This window comes from Pristiophorus japonicus, chromosome 15 (genome assembly GCF_044704955.1).
Source record: "Pristiophorus japonicus isolate sPriJap1 chromosome 15, sPriJap1.hap1, whole genome shotgun sequence".
Taxonomy (NCBI): domain Eukaryota; kingdom Metazoa; phylum Chordata; class Chondrichthyes; family Pristiophoridae; genus Pristiophorus; species Pristiophorus japonicus.
Window position 1 is genome coordinate 167240494 of NC_091991.1, and position 21188 is coordinate 167261681.

Consider the following 21188-nt stretch of genomic DNA (forward strand, 5'->3'; position numbering starts at 1 on the left):
AAGAGTGATAAAACTGTAGAATACCCTACCACAAGGAGCAGTTGATGAAAATAACCAGAGGCAACATTTAAGGGGAAGCTAGATAAGAAGATGGAGATTGGTGGGTGGGGGACAGAAGGAATTGAAAGCTATGCTGATAATGTTAGATGAAGAGGGGTGGGTGGAGGCTCGTGTGGAACATAAACATCAGCATAGACCAGTTGGGCTGAATGGGCTGTTTCAGTGCTGTAGACTCGTTGTAACTCGGTGTAATGCAAACAAGGTCAATCACTGGAGAACTGAAGCCGGTATGTTCAGCAGTGTTCTTGCTCACCTGTCAGAAGGTCAGCTGCCTGAACAGGACAGCTGGGCATGGTGTCTATTACTTGTCATGGGGACTAAATAGGAGAAAAATAATTTTAAAAGGTGTGACTTTCAGAATGAATAGAATGTGGAGAATATTGCTTTATGTTAGTTGTGTTGAAATTATGTAATACACAGGATTCTAAATATACCAAATAACCTCAGAGCATGTCCCATCCCTCTAGATGTCATCATCACCAATATTTCTGAGCAATTTAGAGCACTTTACATTAGTAAAGATACATGAGTCACACCTGGATTTTTGTATAATGAGAAGCCGTAGGCGGGAAGCTGGTTACAAGTTATCAGTGACCTGGTCACTCATTCGCTACACGGTGCTCAGCAACTTTCCCACAAGACAGGAGGTAAGTTTTCATGGTTTGATTTAGTCTTTATCTATTTAAGATTAACAAATTTTAAATTTAAATGATAGTTTACTTTGGGAAAAAGTTTTGAGATTGACAGGCAAGTTTTCAGGTCACATTAATGCCAGTTGTGCTACATTATTTCAGCTTCAGGCTGGCTTTAGTAACACTTATAAAACAAAACTTTGAAATTTCAGGTGGTCCACATGGGCCTCAGTGCGGCAACAAATATCTCTGCCTTGTCTGACTGGAATGTGCAACAAGTTGTCTTTAATCTGCACTTGTCCGCTTGCACCTCTGCAGAAATAGTACTCATAGAATCATAAAAATTTACAGCACGGAAGGAGGCCATTTCGGCCCATTGTGTCCGCGCTGGTCGACAAAGAGTTATCCAGCCTAATACCACTTTCCAGCTCTAGGTCTGTAGCCTTGTAGATTACGGCATTTCAAGTGCATAGCCAGGTACTTCTTAAATGTGGTGAGGGTTTCTGCCTCAACCACCCTTTCAGGTAGTGAGTTCCAGACCCTCACCACCCTCTGGGTGAAAACGTTTCCCCTCAAATCCCTTCTAAACCTCCTACCAATTACTTTAAATCTATGCCCCCTGGTTGTTGACCTATCTGCTAAGGGAAATAGGACCTTTCTATCCACCCTATCGAGGTTCCTCATAATTTTATGCACCTCAATCGGGTCTCCTCTCAACTATGTCTGTTCCAAAGAAAACAACCGGAGCCTATCCAATCTTTCCTCATCGATAAAGTTCTCCAGTCCTGGCAACATCCTGCTAAATTTGCTCTGTACCCTCTCTAGTGCAATCACATCCCTCCTGCAATATGATGACCAGAACCGCACGCAGTACGCTAGCTGTGGCATAACTAGTGTTTTATACAATTCAAGCATAACTTCCCTGCTCTTGTATTCTATGCCTCAGCTAAACAACAAAATTAGCATTCCATTTGCTTTTTTATCTACTTTATCGACCTGACCTGTTACCTTTAAGGATCTGTGGACATGCACATCAGTCGGATTCTGGTAGCTGACTGCGTAACTCCAGCGGCAGATTTTCCTTCCTGCGCTGGGCCCAGGCGATGCTCAATGTGCGGGTGGTAAAAGCATGAATCTACCCCATGGAGCTTAAGCATGGCTCCAAGGAGTTTATCTGCCTTTCACCGTTCAGAGTTCAATCAAAAAGTTTAGTTTAAGAACCTCTGCTCACAGATATTAACTGGCCTGCTGTGCGTTTCCAGCAGATTTTCTGTATTGATCTCAGATTTACAGGTTTCTCTTGAGTCATACTGTAAAAGTTGTGGAATCCCTCCTGATGAAAGGGCCCCTGGTTTACAGTGAAAGAATAACTGGTTCAGTCATATCAAAATAGCCTGACCCAGTGAGCGCTAAAACCTCAGGGGAGGGAGTTAGAACCTGCTGGTCACATTGTGATTGTCGGCTTAGAAACGGATCTTTGTGTAAGACAATTAGTCAGTCTCCTGGGAGGACAGACGCACCAACGTTAGTGTCCTCGACCAGGCCAACATCCGCAGCACTGAAGCACTGACTACAATAGATCAGCTCTGTTTGGCAGGCCACATAGTTTGCATGCCAGACATAAGACTCCCAAAGCAAGCACTCTACTCAGAATTCCTTCACGGCAAATTGGGCTACACCCATTGTTGTTGTACCCAAGTCTGATGATAAGGTAAGATTGTGTGGTGATTATAAAGAAACCGTAAACCAGGTTGTAGAGGGTAATGTCCCTAATACATTGCCGAATATAGAAGATTTGTTCACAACACTGACAGGTGGTCAGATCTTCTCAAAACTGGATCTTACAAGTGCTTACTTACAGCTTGAACTAGATGAGGAGTCCAAGTCATGTTTGACTATAAATACTCATCTAGGCCTATATCAATTTAATAGGCTACCATTTGGAGTGTCTTCCGCCCCTGCCATATTCCAAGGGGTGGTGAACCAGATTTTACAAGGTATTGAAGGGGTAGTATATTATTTGGATGACATACTAATTTCAGCACCAAATAGGCAAATTCATAATAACATATTGAATGAAGTCCTCAAACGTCTAGAGAAGCACAGATTACAAGTGTCTGCTCGTAAGTGTGAGTTATTTAAAAACTCAGTGAAGTACTTAGGGTGCAGAGTAGACAAAGATGGTTTACACCCAACCATGGAACAATTGGATGCAATTAGAAATGCACCCACTCCCAGGAGTCACTGAACTTTGTTCATTCTTGGGTCTTTTGAACTATTATGGGAAGTTCCTACCAAATTTGGCTACAGTATTGCATCCACTGAATGAACTTTTGAAAAAACAGGTCCATTGGAACTGGTCAAAAGAATGCGATACAGCATTCAAGGAGTGTAAAAGCAAATTGGTAGAGAGCACCATGTTAGTTTACTATGACATATCTAAGGAGATTAAGCTAGCATGTGATGCCTCTCCGTATGGAGTTGGGGCAGTAATCTCTCATGTATTAAGTCGTGGGGAGGAGAGACCAAATGCTTTTGCTTCACGCACTCTCAGTGCCAGTGAGAGTAATTATGCGCAAATTGAAAGGGAAGCTTTGGCATTAATTTTTGGGGTCAAGAAGTTTCACAAATACTTGTATGGTCATAAGTTTACCATCGTTTTGGACCATAAGCCCCTAACAGCAATCCTCCATCCAAAGTCCCCAGTCCCAACATTAGCTGCAGCTCGAATGCAGAGATGGGCTTTGATTTTGTCAGCATAGACATATGATATTGAATACAGACGATCAGCTGATCACAGTAATGCTGATGCAATGTCTAGATTGCCTTCCCCATCACAAGTTACACTCAATAGGGAAGAAGTGTTTTATTTTTCATACATTGATGAACTGCCAGTCACAGCTGAAGAGATTGGTAGAGCAACCAAACGTGACCCAGTGATGTCAAAGGTGTATGAGTATATTGCAAATGGATAGCCAAACCAGGTAACAGACAAAGATACACATCCATTCTTCATTCATAGGAATTAATTATCAGTCGATAAAGATTGTATCATGTGAGGTGCAAGAGTGGTTATACCAAATAAATTCAGGTCCAAATTATTCGGAGACCTCCATGACCAGCACCTGGGAATGTGCTTGACTAAGAGTTTTGCATGCAGTTATTTATGGTGGCCAGGTCTTGATAAAGATATAGAGTACATCGTGAGTCAGTGTACGACATGTCAATCAGTAAGCAAGCAACCACCATCAGTACCATTAAAGCCATGGAAATAGCCTCCCAGGGTGTGGCAAAGGCTACATATTGATTTTGCTGAGTTAGAAGGACACCAATTATTCATTGTGATTGATAGACATTCAAAGTGGGTTGAGGTGTTTCCAATGTGGAAAATAACAACAAGTAAAACATTAGACATTTTGCGAAATTATTTTCTTCATTTAGCTTCCCTGAAGAGATTGTTTCGGATAATGGACCACAATTTCGTTCAGAAGAATTTGCACAATTCACGAGCAAAAATAGTGTGAAACATACCAAGGTTCCACCATACCATCCTGCTTCGAATGGTGCAGCAGAGCGCACTGTACAAATTGTAAAACATGCCCTCATAAAACAAATGTTAGATCCAAATCCAAGGAAACGACAGGTGTCATTGGATCACAAATTGGCTAATTTTTTGATTACATATTGAAATACTCCTCATACAATTACAGGTAGAACACCAGCAGAGTTGTTTCTCAAATGACAGCCACAAACCAGATTCTCGTTGTTAAAGCCAAATTTGGCACCGTCCGTAGAAGAGACACAATTAAGACAGAAAGAGAATCATGATAGAGATAGAGTAAAAGAGAGAAGTGTGAAATTAAACCAGAAGGTGAGAGTGAAGAACCATCACCATAAATGGGTAACGTGGTTACCAGGAAGAGTGGTGAAGATATGTGGTCCTCGCGTATATTTGGTAAAGATGTTTGATAATGGACAGGTTAGGTTTGTTCATATTGATCATATTTTACCTACAGACATGGAAGGAGTTGAAGGTGGGAATGATTCAATTATTTCTGACTCATCAGATAGTTTTGATACACCAGTAGAAAATCCTAAATCCAATGTACTGGAAACAAATCCAGGAGAGAATCAGAATGAAAGTCTGAGTCCGAGTCAGGAAAACAAAGAGCCTGAAGTTAGTGAGTTCAAATGAAAATCAAGGAAATTCCGTGGAGGAAAACGATCCTCAGGATGAGCCTTGAATCAGTGTGAAATCGACACCATGTTTGGAAGGTTCTGTTCGAGAGCGAAGGTATCCTCTTCGAAACAGAAAACAAATGGTAAAGTTAAATTTGTAAATATGGAAAAAAAAAGTTTATATCCTGTGTTATGTATAAACATGAAAGTTATGTATGATGTTTGTTATAACTTCTTCATTAAGGAGGGAGAAGTGTAATGTCTGTAAGCTTGTAATGTTGTAGCTCCACACTGTGGATGTGGACGTATTGTGTACTGCAATTGCAGAGTTAATCATTAAACAGAACCAGGCAGATTCCCGAAGGCTTCCGAGAGAGAGCTGCCTGCCATGTAGGAAGCTGTGTGTGCTTGTGCTCTGTGAATAGGCCAGTTACATAAAAGCAACGCCTTTTTAGATAGCGCTTGTATTTCCGGGCTCCCTGAGCAGAGATCCTTGTGCAGCCGGCTGCCAGCCAAATATACACCTGCCCGACCGCCCAATAGCCTGTTAAACACCTGGTAAACATGGGTCTTCTCACAAGCCGGGCTCAGTGAGTTCCGGCAGTTTTTATATCTGGTTTTCAGCTGGCTGTGCAAGTCCTGCACTCGGGGATCTGCACCGCTTCCAAACTATCATCAGAGCAAATGAATTTGTGCAGTCCGAGATGTTGAATATATTAAAGAGTTCACTGGGCTAAGATCCAGTCACTTGTATCTTTTACAAAAAATATCAGCTGAAAATTTCGGAGTAAGAATGTACTAAATGTAAGGTGGTGTTATGTCTCCCAATTTCTTACACTTGAGGTTTCTGAAGCATTTACACGGCTTTGTAGTGGCTTCGAGAGATTCACTGAGTATTGCAATAGTCCAACATCTGGTAAAGCCAGCTATTTATATCCCTAAGAAACTCTCCTTCAGTAGGGAGGATGGTCCAGGCAGTGACCTTCTCCCCCATCGGAACTGCTCAATGGTCAAGTGCCAATGTGCCGGGTTAGAGGATCGGAATCTGTCTCCTTTCCTCATCATTGAGTTGTTACACTCTGGTATCTGTAAGGTGTGTCACCTCAGGGTGGGAACTCACAGTACTGCCTATAACTGTGACTTGACAAATTCTGAGCTGTTTGATGCATGCTCACGCACTGAGATACGAAGTGCGTCTGTTTTGATTAACAAATGATCTGTAGGAGTTGCACAAGATAAAAGTTCACGGGGTTTGAGTAATATATTAGCATGGATAGAGGATTAGCTAACGAACAGAAAACAGAGAGTCGGGATGAACAGTTCATTCTTGGATTGGCAATCATTAACTAGTGAGGTGCTTCAGGGATCAGTGCTGGGACACTAACTATTTACAATCTATATTAATGACTTGGAAGAAGGGACCGAGTGTATCATCATAGGCAGTCCCTCGGAATCGAGGAGGACTTGCTTCCACTCCAAAACTGAGTTCTTTGATGGCTGAACAGTCCGATACGAGAGCCACAGACCCTGTTACAGGGGGGACAGACATTTGTCGAGGGAAGGGGTCGGTGGGGCTGATTTGCCGTGCGCTCCTTCCGCTGCCTGCGCCTGGCCTCTTCATGCTGTTTGCGTTGAGACTCGAAGAGCTCAACACCCTCCCGGATGGACTTTCTCCACCTCGGGTGGTCTTCGGCCAGGGTCTCCTAGGTGTCAATGGTGATGTCGCACTTCACCAGGGCAGCTTTGAGGGTGTCCTTATAATATTTTCACTGTCCTCCTTTGGCTCATTTACCATGAAGGAGCTCCGCATAAAGCATTTGCTTAGGGAGTCTCGTATCTGGCATGCAAACTATGTGGCCTGCCCAGCGAAGCTGATCGAGTGTGATCAGTGCTTCAATACTGGGGATGTTAGCCTGGTCGAGGACACTGATGTTGGTGCGCCTGTCCTCCCAGGATATTTGCAGGATCTTGCGGAGACATCGTTGGTGATATATCTCCAGCAACTTGAGGTGCCTTCTATACATCATCCATGCCTCAGATCCATACAGGAGGATGGGTATTACTATAGCCCTGTAGACCATGAGTTTGGTGGTAGACTTGCGGGCCTGGTCTTCAAACACTCTTTTCCTCAGACGGCCGAAGGCTGCGCTGGCGCACTGGAGGCGATGCTGAATCTCCGCATCAATATCTGCCTTTGTTGATAAGGCTCCCGACATATGGGGAATGGTCCATGTTGTCCAGGGTCGCGCCGTGGATCTTGATGACTGGAGGGCAGTGCTGTGCGGCAGTGACAGGCTGGTGGAGGACCTTTGTCTTACGGATGTTAAGCGTAAGGCCCATGCTTTCATTTGCCTCAGTGAATACATTTACTATATCCTGGAGTTCAGCCTCTGAATGTACACAGACGCAGGCATCGTCCACATACTGCAGCTCAACAACAGAGGTTGGGGTGATCTTGGACCTGGCCTGGAGGCGGCGTAGGTTAAGCAGCTTCCCACTGGTTCTATAGTTTAGTTCCACTCCAGCAGGGAGCTTGTGGATTGTGAGGTGGAGTATGGCGACGAGGAAGATTGAGAAGAGGGTTGGAGCGATAACGCAGCCTTGTTTGACCCCGGTCCAGACGTGGATTGGGTCCGTGATGGATCCGTTGGTAAGGCTCACGGCCTGCATGTCATCGTGGAGCTGGCGAAGGATGTTGAAAAACGTTTGGGGGCATCCGAAACGGAGGAGGATGCTCCATAGACCCTCACGGTCGACAGTGTCAAAGGCCTTTGTAAGATCGAAAAAGGCCATGTATAAGGGCTGGCGCTGCTCCCTGCATTTTTCCTGCATCTATCGCGCTGCAAAGGTCATGTCTGTTGTGCCCTATAGGGGACGAAATCCGCATTGTGATTCCGGGAGAAGCTCGTCGGCCACAGGGAGAAGACGATTGAGGAGAACTCGAGTGACAACTTTCCCAGTGGTTGATAGCAGGGAGATTCCCCTGTAGTTGCCGCAGTCGGACTTGTTCCCTTTTAAAAAAAATAGTCACAATCATTGCATCTCTGACATCTCCCGGCATGCTCTCCTCCCTCCAGATGAGAGAGATGAGGTCATGTGTCCGCGCCAACAGCGCCTCTCCGTCATACTTTAGCGCCTCAGCTGGGATTCCATCCGCACCCGTAGCCTTGTTATTCTTGAGCTGTTTTATGGCTTTGCCTACCTCGTGCAACGTTGGAGTTTCACTGAGTTGGTGGCGGGTCGCATGCTGCGGGATGGAGTCGAGAACACTCGAGTCAAAGGCAGAGTCTCGATTGAGGAGATCTTCAAAGTGCTCCTTCCATCGGGCCCTGATAGCCTCGGTGTCCTTGATGAGTGTTTCCCCGTTCTTTGCCAGGAGTGGGGGGGGGCCTTGGGAGTTTGGACTGTAGGTGGCCTTGACTGCAGCGAAGAATCCTCGCATATCGTGGCTGTCGGACAGTTGTTGTATCTCCTGTGCTTTCTCCATCCACCACCTGTTCTTTAGGTCCCGGGTTTTTTGTTGGTCCTGAGCCTTGAGCCATCTGTAATGTTGTTTTGCAGCTCCCAAGTTGGGTTGTTGCTTGGTCTCAGAAATGCTCTGCGCTTGCGATCTATTAGTTCTTCGACCTCCTGATTATTTTCATCAAACCAGATGTTTTCTGGTTGAGTGGCCAAGTGTCCCTTCACAGGCACTGGTTAAAGAGGCTTGGAGAGCAGACCAAGCGCTGTGGGCATTCAGCATCTCAGGGTCATCAAGGGACGCTAGATTGGCTGTGAGCTGCTGGCTGTATAGGGCTCTCTTAGCTGGGTCTCTAAGTGCCCTGGCATTAACTTTTTTGTGGAACTGCTTCTGCTGTCCCCTCTGCTTTGGGGCTATGTTAATGTTGATGATGGATCGGATTAGGCGGTGGTCCATCCAGCAGTCGTCAGCTCCTGTCATGGCGTGGGTGATGCGCACATCCTTGCGATCCTTGGCTCAGACGATGACATAGTCAAGCAGGTGCCAGTGTTTGGAGCGAGGGTGTTGCCACGATGTCTTGTATTTGTCCCTCTGGCGGAACAGGGTGTTGGTGATGAGGAGTTCATGTCCTAGACATTTTGTCAGGAGTAGGGTACCGCTGGAGTTGGTTTTCCCTACCCCCTCTCTGCCAATCACGCCCTCCCAGAGGGCTGTGTCTTTGCCGACCCTGGCATTAAAATCACCCAGGAGGATCAATTTGTCACCCATGGAGACGCGGAACAAGGATGTCTTGAGGTTGAAATAAAAACCCTCTTTAGCCTCATCCATTGCATCGAGTGTAGGGGCGTACGCATTGATGACTGTGACACATTGGTTCCGAGATAAGGTAATACGAAGAGTCATGAGGCATTTGTTAACCCCACAGGGGGAGTCTTTGAGGTGATTGATCAGCTCTTTCTTGACGGCAAAGCCGACTCCATGAAGGCGGCGTTCTGCCTCTGGTTTCCCTCGCCCATGTTCCTTCAGCTGGCCTTCCCCTGCCTGCCGGGTCTCGCTTAGGGTGGCGATGTCAATGTCAAAACATCTGAGTTCCCGGGCAACTATGGCGGTGCGGCATTCCGGCCTGTTGCTGCTGGGATTGTCCATGAGGGTCCGGACATTCCAGGTCCCGAACTTCATACTGACGAAGTGAAAGATGCCTGTGCGTGAGTTCTTTTAACGTGGGGTGGCCGCTGCACACCGCAACCACACGGGCTTAGCTGAGCACGGTCTTGGTCCAGTGGCAAGGGGGTCCAAGACAACTGGAGACCAGGCACAGCTCTATAAGCCTAGTTGCCTACGGCGAAGTGTTGGCCGCAAGCTCAGCGCCGAGTAGCGCCATTGATGGTAGATGGCCCAAGGCTTGGCTGGGGGGCAGGCATTAAAAAGTTAAAAGTTGATAAAAATTTCCAATTTATTTCAAAAGTTTCTAAGAGTTGTTAAAAAGTCTAAGATGTAAATCAATAATAGGTTATAAAAGTTTCCCCATTTAAAAAGTTTCTAAAGTTTGTTAAAAAGTCAAGGATGTAGATCAATAATAGATGTTTAAAAGAATTTTGATTAAAAGTCTAAAATGTAAGTTTTTAAAGTTATCCCAACTTGTTGAAGAAGGGACCGAGTGTAACAGCCAAGTTTGCTGACGGTACAAAGATGGGAGGAAAAGCAATGTGTGAGGAAGGCACAAAAAATCTGCAAAAGGACATAGATAGGCTAAGTGAGTGAGCAAAAATTTGGCAGATGGAGTATAATGTTGGAAAGTGTGAGATTATGCATTTTGGCAGAAAAAAATCAAAGAGCAAATTATTTAAATGGAGAAAAATTGCAAAGTATAGCGGGACCTGGGGGTACTTGTGCATGAAACTCACAAGGATAGTATGCAGGTACAGCAAGTGATCAAGAAGGCCAATGGTATCTTGACCTTTATTGCAAAGGGGATGGAGTATAAAAGTAAGGAAGTCTTGCTACAGTTATACTGGGTATTGGTGAGGCCACACCTGGAATACTGCGTGCAGTTTTGTTTTCCATATTTACGAAAGGATATACTTGCTTTGGAGGCAGTTCAGAGAAGGTTCACTAGGTTCATTCCGAGGATTAGGGGGTTGACTTACGAGGAAAGGTTAAGTAGGTTGGGCCTCTACTCATTGAATGAGAGGTGATCTTATCAAAATGTACAGGATTATGAGGGTGCTTGACAAGGTGGATGCAGAGAGGATGTTTCCACTGATAGGGGAGACTAGAACTAGAAGGCATGATCTCAGAAAAAGGGGCCGCCCATTTAAAACTGATATGAGGAGAAATTTCTTCTCTCAGAGGGTTGTAAATGTGTGGAATTCGCTGCCTCAGAGAGCTGTGGAAGCCGGGACATTAAATAAATTTAAGACAGAGATAGTTTCTTAACCGATAAGTAAATAAGGAGTTATGGTGAGCGGGCGGGGAAGTGGACCTGAGTCCATGATCGGATCAGCCGTGATCATATTAACTGGCGGAGCAGGCTGGAGGAGCCGTATGGCCTATTCCTGTTCCTATTTCTTATGTTCTTATGTTCTTGCCTTTAACTTATCATTCTGATATTTTCTTTTAGGTATCTTTCTGACCATTTTGAATGCTGATCCGGTAAGAGAAATTTTATATTAACCCTTGCATGTCTTGGTTCAATTATTGTGAATATGATTTAGTGATTAATCAGAAAGTTCACAGTAATCTCCATATCAATCTGATTAAAATGATTGTACAATATCCAATGGGAAATATGATGAGTGCAAGGAGAGGTGAGCCATTGCCCTCCGTGTCCTGACACATGAAGAATGATATAATAGTGTTTCTAAAAACAGCAGAGCCCATCTAATATCATCCAACGGTGTTTTCCGTCACATGGTCACTGGCTGCGTACAACTTAATTCATCAATGTTAATGATTAGCGTCATCTCTATTGCGTTAATTATTCTTTTCAAGTGTATCACATGAACACAGTTAACCGATCATTATGGTGAGAAAGAGTCAGATGATGTTGAGAAGACGAGTTGGACGCGAAATGGGTAAGTAACCAGCAATGAGAAAGTGTTTATTGGTGTAGACCTGACTGGATGTGCAAGTGAGGGCCCTCCAACTGGACGACCATCATGAACATGTCTTGATCTGTTGACGCGTCTTTAACTCTTCGCTCCAAGGTCGCTGCTCCACATTGTCTGTCTCTCCCACAGATGTAGTGTTGACCAGGAGCTAGGCAGCCCTGCCCATCGGGCCGTGTTACACTGTGCCCAGAGGCTGTGCTCATTCACTGATGTCAGAGAACAGCCTGCATCCCGCCGCCCCCGTGCTGTTTAGGACATCCAGTAACAGAGAACAGCAAAGTTAGAAGAGTTGTGTAGCCTTTGATGGTAGAAGAGTTACAATGATGTGAAACAATCCCATTGTGCCTATTTTTGTGATAGTCAATATCAATATAAAAATACAACAGCATAAAATGATGTGGGCAAATTCAGTTCCTTTTTGAGGTTTGGCAACAGCTGAATAAAATTCATTCCCATTCTTCCTGTAAATAATCTCTGTCTGGGTTATCCTATCTATTGCGTGTGACTCATTTAAATCAAAGACAATTGCCCGATTATCATTTCCATTGATTTCACCTGAAAGAACGGGAGAACCCCAATGGCAATTCCAGGCGAATGTCCCGCGAACACGGTTTAGAGAGGGAGATATTGCTGTAGCGCTGAGCATTTAATTTTCCTTCCTATCGGTGCCTTAAGGGAAGTTCATATTCCCTTGCTTCCATTCACGCCAAGTAAGTGAATGCTGATGCAATGAGTAAAAAATCACCGAGGTCTAACTTTAAAGACAAATTCTCATGTACAAAAAATCCCTGGTTCACTAAAGCCCGTCAGGGAAGGAAATCTGCCGCCCTTACCTGGTCTGGCCTATATGTGACTCCAGATCCACAGCAATGAGGTTCACTTTGAACTGCCCTCTGAAATGGCTGAGCAAGCCACTCCGTTGTATTCAAGCAGGTTGCTCACCACCACCTTCTGGAGGGCTATTAGGGATGGGCAATAAATGCTGGCTGTGCTGGGACACCCACATCTCATGAATGAAAAACTAAAAATAATCATACATGATCTCTGGATGGGGTGAGCATGGTGGGTCGACTGGCCTTTTCTGCTCTGGATTCTCCTATGCTGTTATGTTCTGAACAAAGTGCTGATGAGCAGGTGAACACTGCAGCATTGTTTTATTCCATGTAAAAATAACACAGGATCAGAGTGTTCCATTCCCTGCACTGCGCTCCAAGTACAGATGGGCTTTGTATGTGACATCCGTTTCATTCTGCATTTTTTTTTCAAATCAGCAACTGAATTCACACAATGAATGTGTTTTGTGTTCACAGCTTGTAACACCATCTTCATAACAGGAGGAAGGACCAGCGAGTTATTGTTTGACATATTATATATTGTCCCAGAGTTAGATGGTGTTTGAACAAGAGTGTGCTGATGGCCAACTGCACTGAACTGGGATAAGTAGCTTTCAGCAGAGATCAGCTTCTTGCACTAAAAAGGAAACTGGGCGAGGTAAGCCTGCATGATTTGAATATAAGCATTTCCCATTGAATACTTCCAGTAATTGCTGGAATAAAAACAGAAAATGCTGAAAATATTCAGCAGGTCAGGCAGCACATGTGGGGAGAGAAACAGAGTTAACGTTTCAGGTCGGTGACCCTTCGTCAGAACTGGAAACAGTCAGAGACGGAGCAGGTTTTTAAGCAAATACAGGGGCAGGGAAGGAGAGGAAAGAACAAAAGGGAAGGTCTGTGATAGCATGGAAGGTAGGAGAGATCAAGGGACAAAAGGGATGATGGTGCAAGGCAAAAGGAGATGGTAATGGGACAAGTTAAGAAGCAGAAGATGAGTCTGGATAGGGTGTAAATGGGAATGGCAAATCATCCACAGCTGTCACCTGATAAATTAGAGGCAGAGCTTATGGTCTGAAATTGTTGAACTCGATGTTGAGTCCAGAAGGCTGTAAAGTGCCTAATTGAAAGATGAGGTGGTGTTCCCCGAGCTTCCGCTGAGCTTTGTGGAGCAGTGTAAGAGGCCGAGGACGGAGAGATCAGAGTGGGATTGGAGCGGAGAATTAAAGTGACAGGCAACCGGAAGCACCAGACTGAACAGACGTGTTCAGTAAAGTGTTCACCCAATCATGAGTTTGGTCTCCCCAATGTAATGGAGATCACATCGTGGGCAGCGAATGCAGTATATTAAATGGCAAGAAGTACAAGTAAATCGCTGTTCACCTGGAAGGAGTGTTTTGGGCCCTGGACAATGGGAAGGGTGGAAGTTATAGGGAAGGACTTGCATCTCCTGCACTTGCACAGGAGGTAGCTGTGGGAGTCAGTAGCCTTATAGTGATTGTCAATATTCCTGTTGCAGCTTAAATAATGTTAGATTGCAGCTTTAATGCTGTGATAATTGTTCCATTCTATTACACACCTAAGATGCCATGTTTCCCCACTCGGTGGTAAGGTGAGGGGCTGGTTTCTGAGTGATTTTAAATGTCAGATTTCACGATTTTGTTCTCTGATAGATTTGACAAAAGAATGAGAATTCCCATCACACAGCCATATAAGAGAGCCAAGGGTGTTCAGGGAAATGTTGAAAACGTATATTTTGGAATTTGTGAACATTAATCTGACTGAATATAATTTTTTGGAACAGATATACACGAATGGACTCCCACAAGAACGCATCCAACAGTTGGGATTCATTATAACTGTGTACAGCCCTGAGGAGATCCAAACATGGAACATCACAAATGCGGACACTCTTGCACTGGTGCTGCTGAATAGCCCCAATACTAACACGGTACGGATTAGCACAGGCTTTTGACTGGGTGACTCTTCTGAAGAGTAGGCTCTCTTTAAATGTTGTTTGTGCTGTAAAGGATGTCATGAGCTAGGAACAGAATGGAACTTTTTTGCTTTCAATGACTTGGTAAAGTAAGATACGTCAGATATTTTAATTATTTTCTTAGAGGAAAATAACCTACTGTCTCAGATTGATACTTCGTGATTATCATTGATGGGGCAGTCGCAGCTAGATGGCTAAATAAGGTGCACTAGGACTAATCTCTGGGAAGATCTTTGCTTGGAATCAACTCCATCAAAAACCTGATTTTGACAGAACCTGTTTTGAATGTAGTGACAACAGAGCGTGCTGGAAACACAAAGCACCTCAATCAATATCTGAAGGAATTTGTATTTAGTTCTGACCCTTTTATTATTATCTGTTTCAATTACAAATTTCCAGTAAGCACACCTTTATCATGTTGCAATTCCACCTAATTCAATAGTTAGGCCTTCACATATTTTAAAAAACAGCTGAAAAATGTGTTTACAGACAAACCCTTCTGCCTGCTCTAATCGACCTCGACTCCGATCCCAACCCACTCCTGAAGGTCCATGGACACACCTACAAATTGATTTTATTGGACCTTTTAACAAATCCCAGGGTAATTATGAACACACTCTGGTAGTAATTGATCAGTTCACAAAATGGATCAAAGCCTTTCCAACTAAGGATAATACAGCCGCACGAATCCTTTTGAGTGAGATGTTCTGTAGGTGGGGAATACCAATACAGGTAGCTAGCAATCAGGGTCCACATTTTACCGGAGCAGTTTTTACTATTCTGCAGGACATGCTCCAAATAAGGCACAAGTTGCGTATTGCACATCTTCCACAATCATCAGGAATTGTAGAAAGGGGTAATCGGACATTGAAAACAATGTTACGTAAATGATGTACAGAACACCCCGCTCAATGGGCTAACATAATGGGCCCAAGTTTCCACACGATAAAAAACGGGCGCCCTTCCGAGCTGGGCGCCCGTTTTTCACGCCTAAAACTCGCGATTCTGGAGCGCCCTGCAGCTCCTTGTCTGCCTGGCGCAGCGCCCAGGGGGGCGGAGCCTACACTCGCGCCGATTTTGTAAATGGGAGGGGGCGGGTACTATTTAAATTAGTTTTTTTCCTGCTGGCAACGCTGCACGTGTGCGTTGCAGCATTCGCGCATGCTCAGTGTGAAGAAAACATTGGCACTCGGCCATTTTTGTAGTTCTTTGTAGCTGTTTAATTTTTGAACATTTTTTAATAAAAGCACATTGCCATCAGCACATCAGCACTTGCAGCCTTCTCACTGTCTCTTCCCCCCCCCCCCCCCCCCCCACTGCGGGACGAACGGGCGCCTCCTCCCCCCCCCATGGGAAGAACGGGCGCCTCCCCCCCCCCGCGGGAAGAACGGGCGCCTCCTTTCCCCCCCCCCATGGGAAGAACGGGCGCCTCCTCCCCCCCCCCCCCATGGGAAGAACGAGCGCCTCCTCCCCCCCCCCCATGGGAAGAACGAGCGCCTCCTCCCCCCCCCATGGGAAGAACGGGCGCCTCCTCCCCCCCCCCCCCCCCATGGGAAGAACGGGCGCCTCCTCCCCGCCCCCCCCGTGGGAAGAACGGGCGCCTCCCCCCCCACCCCCCGTGGGAAGAACGGGCGCCTCCCCCGCCACCCCCCGCGGGAAGAACGGGCCTCCTCCCCCCCCCCACGGGAAGAACGGGCGCCTCCTCCCCCCCCCCGCGGGAAGAACGGGCGCCTCCCCCGCCACCCCCCGCGGGAAGAACGGGCCTCCTCCCCCCCCCCACGGGAAGAACGGGCGCCTCCTCCCCCCCCCCGCGGGAAGAACGGGCGCCTCCCCCGCCACCCCCCGCGGGAAGAACGGGCCTCCTCCCCCCCCCCACGGGAAGAACGGGCCTCCTCCCCCCCCCCGCGGGAAGAACGGATGCCTCAGGCTGACTGCAGCATTCTCCCTGCCTGAAGCACTTTCACACAGGTAGGAAGATGGTTTATTTAATCTTTTCTTTGCTTAGAAATGTTTATTTAGGTTGGATTTATTTGTATAATATTTGTAGAAGTATAAATAAGGATTGATTGTAGAATTTAATGACTTCCCTTCCCCCCCCCCCCCACCTCGTTCTGGACGCCTAATTTGTAACCTGCGCCTGATTTTTTAATGTGTAGAACAGGTTTTTTCAGTTCTACAAAAATCTTCACTTGCTCCATTCTAAGTTAGTTTGGAGTACGTTTTCACTGTGGAATCAGGCGTCAGTGGCTGGACACGCCGCCTTTTGAAGAAAAAATTCTGTTCCAAAGTAGAACTGTTCTACCTGACTAGAACTGCAGAAAAAAAAATGTGGAGAATTGCGATTTCTAAGATAGTCCGTTCTCCACCAGTTGCTCCTAAAAATCAGGCGCAAATCATGTGGAAACTTGGGCCCAATGCCTTTATATTTAATGGCAATACGATCTACCTCTCATGCGACGACGAGGGTAAGTCCATATGAGGCTATGACTGGGAGACAAATGCGGATACCAGGACACATAACCCTGGGGAATAACACACCACTCAAATTACAGCCTTGTAGCGGAGAAATGGTTGCAGACACTGATAGACCACATGGACACAGTAAACAGACTGGTAAACAGTAAACATTGGAAAGTCACGAAACCAAATTAAACACAACTTTGACAAAAGGGTAAGTCAATTCGAATATGATGTCGGGGACAAAATGATGTTACAGAATTTTGCCCCAAAGAAGCATTCTTTTGATGCAAAATGGACGGGTTCACATCAAATAATTGATAAATTACACCCAGCTGTGTACCTATTGAATTTTCCGCATGGCCCAAAGGGAGAACCAAAACTGAAATGGTTCCATATCAATCAGAGGAAAACTGTTAAGAATTAAAAGATATTATGTTTGGTTTTCTTGCAGGTGAATGATATGGATCAATATGAAGTGTGGGAAAGACAATGAATGAAGAGTAGGACTGCAGAGCGGTCTCAGATGATAAATGTACTCAACTCCTCTTTTTTGGAACAGAACCACTGGTTCTTGGTGGACAGGCCCAAAGTCATGGAGATTTCTGAAAAAGAGTGGGGGATTGTGGGGAGAAATTTTTAAAAAACAAGGCCCGATAGCATCAGAAAGTAAAGCAAACATCCAATTGTGTTGGCCTAGATGGTGGAAAAAACATGAAGGGCAGTATTCATGCATTGGGACACATATTAAACCTACCCACCAGGAAAATGAACCTGTCAAGTGTACCTTTAAGGCTTGGGGAGAATATACCTACCTCAGACCTGACGGAAGTGGGATAGGTGTACAGATGGTCAAATTTGAGGATGCCATGGAAGGATGTTATAATAATAGAGAGGAATTCCATAGTATTAGGTTTGAATCGTATAAAAAAGATAATGGGCTAGACTTTCCATCAGTATTGCTTCGCTACTGCCCACTTACTGTCCATTTTAATGCTGAGATGAAGTATAACGCACATTTATCGCCCTTTTCACAAGAAAATGGAAACTAACGCCCATTTATTGCCCAGCATTACTTTTGGCATCTAGATAACGCCGAGAAATAATTAAACCGCTCGCCCATATTTTTTTGCCGTAAAGTCTCCGAGTACAGTTTATAAACGAAACTAATGCTCAGAAACCGCCCATAGTATCATCGAGTGTTACTTTCAGCATATCGCCCATATATCGCTTGCCAACAAAACGCTGAAAAAAAGCTGCACTCACCTGACCTTAACCCAGTGGTATGGATACCATTTTGTAAATTGGAGGACTTTTTATATAAAAGGCTGCTTCAAGTTCTGAGGAGTTCTAATTTAATCTGTGAGTTCTTTTAAGTTGATTTGAAAACTTGAACAAACATCTTATCATATTGTGGACAAATTGCATTTATTTTATGAGTTTTAGGAGGAAAATTTATTGTTTGTGAAGAATAGGTATAATAGTGATTTTTATTGTAATGGGCCCTGTAATATCTCAGCCTATATTGATGACTACTCACATGCTGCAGACTAGAGATGGGAGAAGCTATATTGAAAAACATTATTTGCCCAATCAAAGAGGTAGCAGACTGCTGAGCAGGACGCGAACTTACAGGAAGAAGCGGTCTTACCTGGACTTGTCCGAGAATACGTGCCTTAGGAGGCTGCGCTTCTAGAAGGAGGTCATCAGCGAGATACGCCAGCTCATTAGGGGAGATCTGCAGCCTGACAGCACCATCAGGACCGCACTGTCTGTTGAGGTCAAGGTAACTGCGGCACTTTCCTTCTATGCATTAGGCTCCTTTCAGGCCTCAGCTGGCGACATTTGCGCTATCTCTCAGCATGCCACACATTGCTGCATTTGACAGGTGAGTGAAGCACTTTACGCACGCAGGATGAACTTTATAAGCTTTCCTATGACCAGGGAGGCACAGACTGAGAGGGCTCTAGGATTCTCGAGAATAGAAAACTTCCCCAAGGTGCAGGGAGTAACAGGCTGTACGCACATTGCCATGCGAGCACCTTTTCAGGATGCAGAGGTTTTTCGGAACCGAAAGGGATTCTTCCACTCCCTGAATGTGTAACTTGTTGTCGACCACAAGCAAATAATCATGGCAATAAATTCAAAATTTCTAGGCAGTATCCATGATGTGCACATCTTGCGTAAGAACATAAGAACAGAAGAAATAGGAACAGGAGTAGGCCATACGACCTCTCGAACCTGCTCCGCCATTCAATAAGATCATGGCTGATCTGATCATGGACTCAGCTCCACTTCCCTGCCCGCTCCCCATAACCCCTTATCCCCTTATCGTTTAGGAAACTGTCTATTTCTGTCTTAAATTTATTCCATGCCCCAGCTTCCATAGTTCTCTGAGGCAGAGAATGCCACAGATTTACAACCCACTGGGAGAAGAAATTTCTCCTCATCTCAGTTTTAAATGGGCGGCCCCTTATTCTAAGATCATGTCCCCTAGTTCTAGTCTTCCCCCATCAGTGGAAACATCCTCTCTGCATCCACCTTGTCAAGCCCCCTCATAATCTTACATGTTTTGATAAGATCACCTCTCATTCTTCTGAATTCCAATGAGTAGAGGCCTAACCTACTCAACCCTTCCTCATAAGTCAACCCCCTCATCTCTGGAATCAACCTAGTGAACCTTCTCTGAACTGCCTCCAAAGCAAGTATATCCTTTATTAAATATGGAAACCAAAACTGGATATAGTATTCCAGGTGTGGCCTCACCAATACCCTGTACAGCTGTAGCAAGACTTCCCTGCTTTTATACTCCATCCCCTTTGCAATAAAGGCCAAGATTCCATTGGCCTTCCTGATCACTTGCTGTACGTGCATACTATCTTTTTTGTGTTTCATGCACAAGTACCCCCAGGTCCCGCTGTACTGCAGCACTTTGCAATCTTTCGCCATGTAAATAATAACTTGCTCTTTGATTTTTTTTCTGCCAAAGTGCATGACCTCACACTTTCCAACATTATATTCCATTTGCCAAATTTTTGCACAATCACTTAGCCTGTCTATGTCCTTTTGCAGATTTTTTGTGTCCTCCTCGCACATTGCTTTTCCTCCCTTCTTTATATCGTCAGCAAACTTGTTTACGTTACACTCGGTCCCTTCTTCCAAGTGGTTAATATAGATTGTAAATAGTTGGGGTCCCAGCACTGATCCCTGCAGCACCTCACTAGTTATTGGTTGCCAAACAAGAATGAACAATTTATTCCGACTCTCTGTTTTCTGTTAGTTAGCCAATCCTCTATCAATGCTAATATATTACCCCCAACCCCGTGAACTTTTATCTTTTATGTGGCACCTTGTCAAATGCCTTCTGGAAGTCCAAATACACCAGTCACTGGTTCCCCTTTATCCACGCTGTTTGTTACATCCTCAAAGAACTCCAGCAAATTTGTCAAACATGACTATCGCTTCATAAATCCATGCTGACTCTGCCTGACCGAATTATGTTTTTCCAAATGTCCTGCTATTGCTTCTTTAATAATGGACTCCAACATTTTCCCAACCACAGATGTTGGGCTAACTGGTCTATAGTTTCCTGCTTTTTGTCTGCCTCCTTTTTAAATAGGGGCGTTACATTTGCAGTTTACCAATCTGCTGGGACCTGCCCAGAATCCAGGGAATTTTGATAATTTACTACCAATGCATCCACTATTCCTGCCGCTACTTCTCTTAAGACCCTAGGTTGCAAACCATCAGGTCCAGAGGCTTTATCTGCCTTTATAGAAACATAGAAACATAGAAAATAGGTGCAGGAGCAGGCCATTCAGCCCTTCTAGCCTGCACCGTCATTCAATGAGTTCATGGCTGAACATGAAACTTCAGTACCCCCTTCCTGCTTTCTCGCCATAACCCTTGATCCCCCGAGTAGTAAGGACTTCATCTAACTCCCTTTTGAATATATTTAGTGAATTGGCCTCAACTACTTTCTGTGGTAGAGAATTCCACAGGTTCACCACTCTCTGGGTGAAGAAGTTTCTCCTCATCTCGGTCCTAAATGGCTTACCCCTTATCCTCAGACTGTGACCCCTGGTTCTGGACTTCCCCAACATTGGGAACATTCTTTCTGCATCTAACCTGTCTAAACCCGTCAGAATTTTAAACGTTTCTATGAGGTCCCCTCTCACTCTTCTGAACTCCAGTGAATACAAGCCCAGTTGATCCAGTCTTTCTTGATAGGTCAGTCCCACCATCCCGGGAATCAGTCTGGTGAATCTTCGCTGCACTCCCTCAATAGCAAGAATGTCCTTCCTCAAGTTAGGAGACCAAAACTGTACACAATACTCCAGGTGTATAGTTCCATTACCTTATTGAGTACCACCTCCTTAGTGATTGTGATTGATTGTGTTAAGTTTCTCCCCGCTATTGCCCCTTGACTATCCACTGTTGGAATATTGGGCTCAATTTTGGCCA

At 45.0% G+C, this 21188-nt stretch overlaps 1 protein-coding gene across 1 annotated transcript in view; it reads right to left on the reverse strand.

The window, feature by feature from the left end:
* LOC139280520 (mesothelin-like protein) overlaps nucleotides 1-21188 on the reverse strand; it is a 49223-nt gene that overhangs the window by 27936 nt on the left and 99 nt on the right. The gene's annotated exons all lie outside the window — the stretch shown is intronic.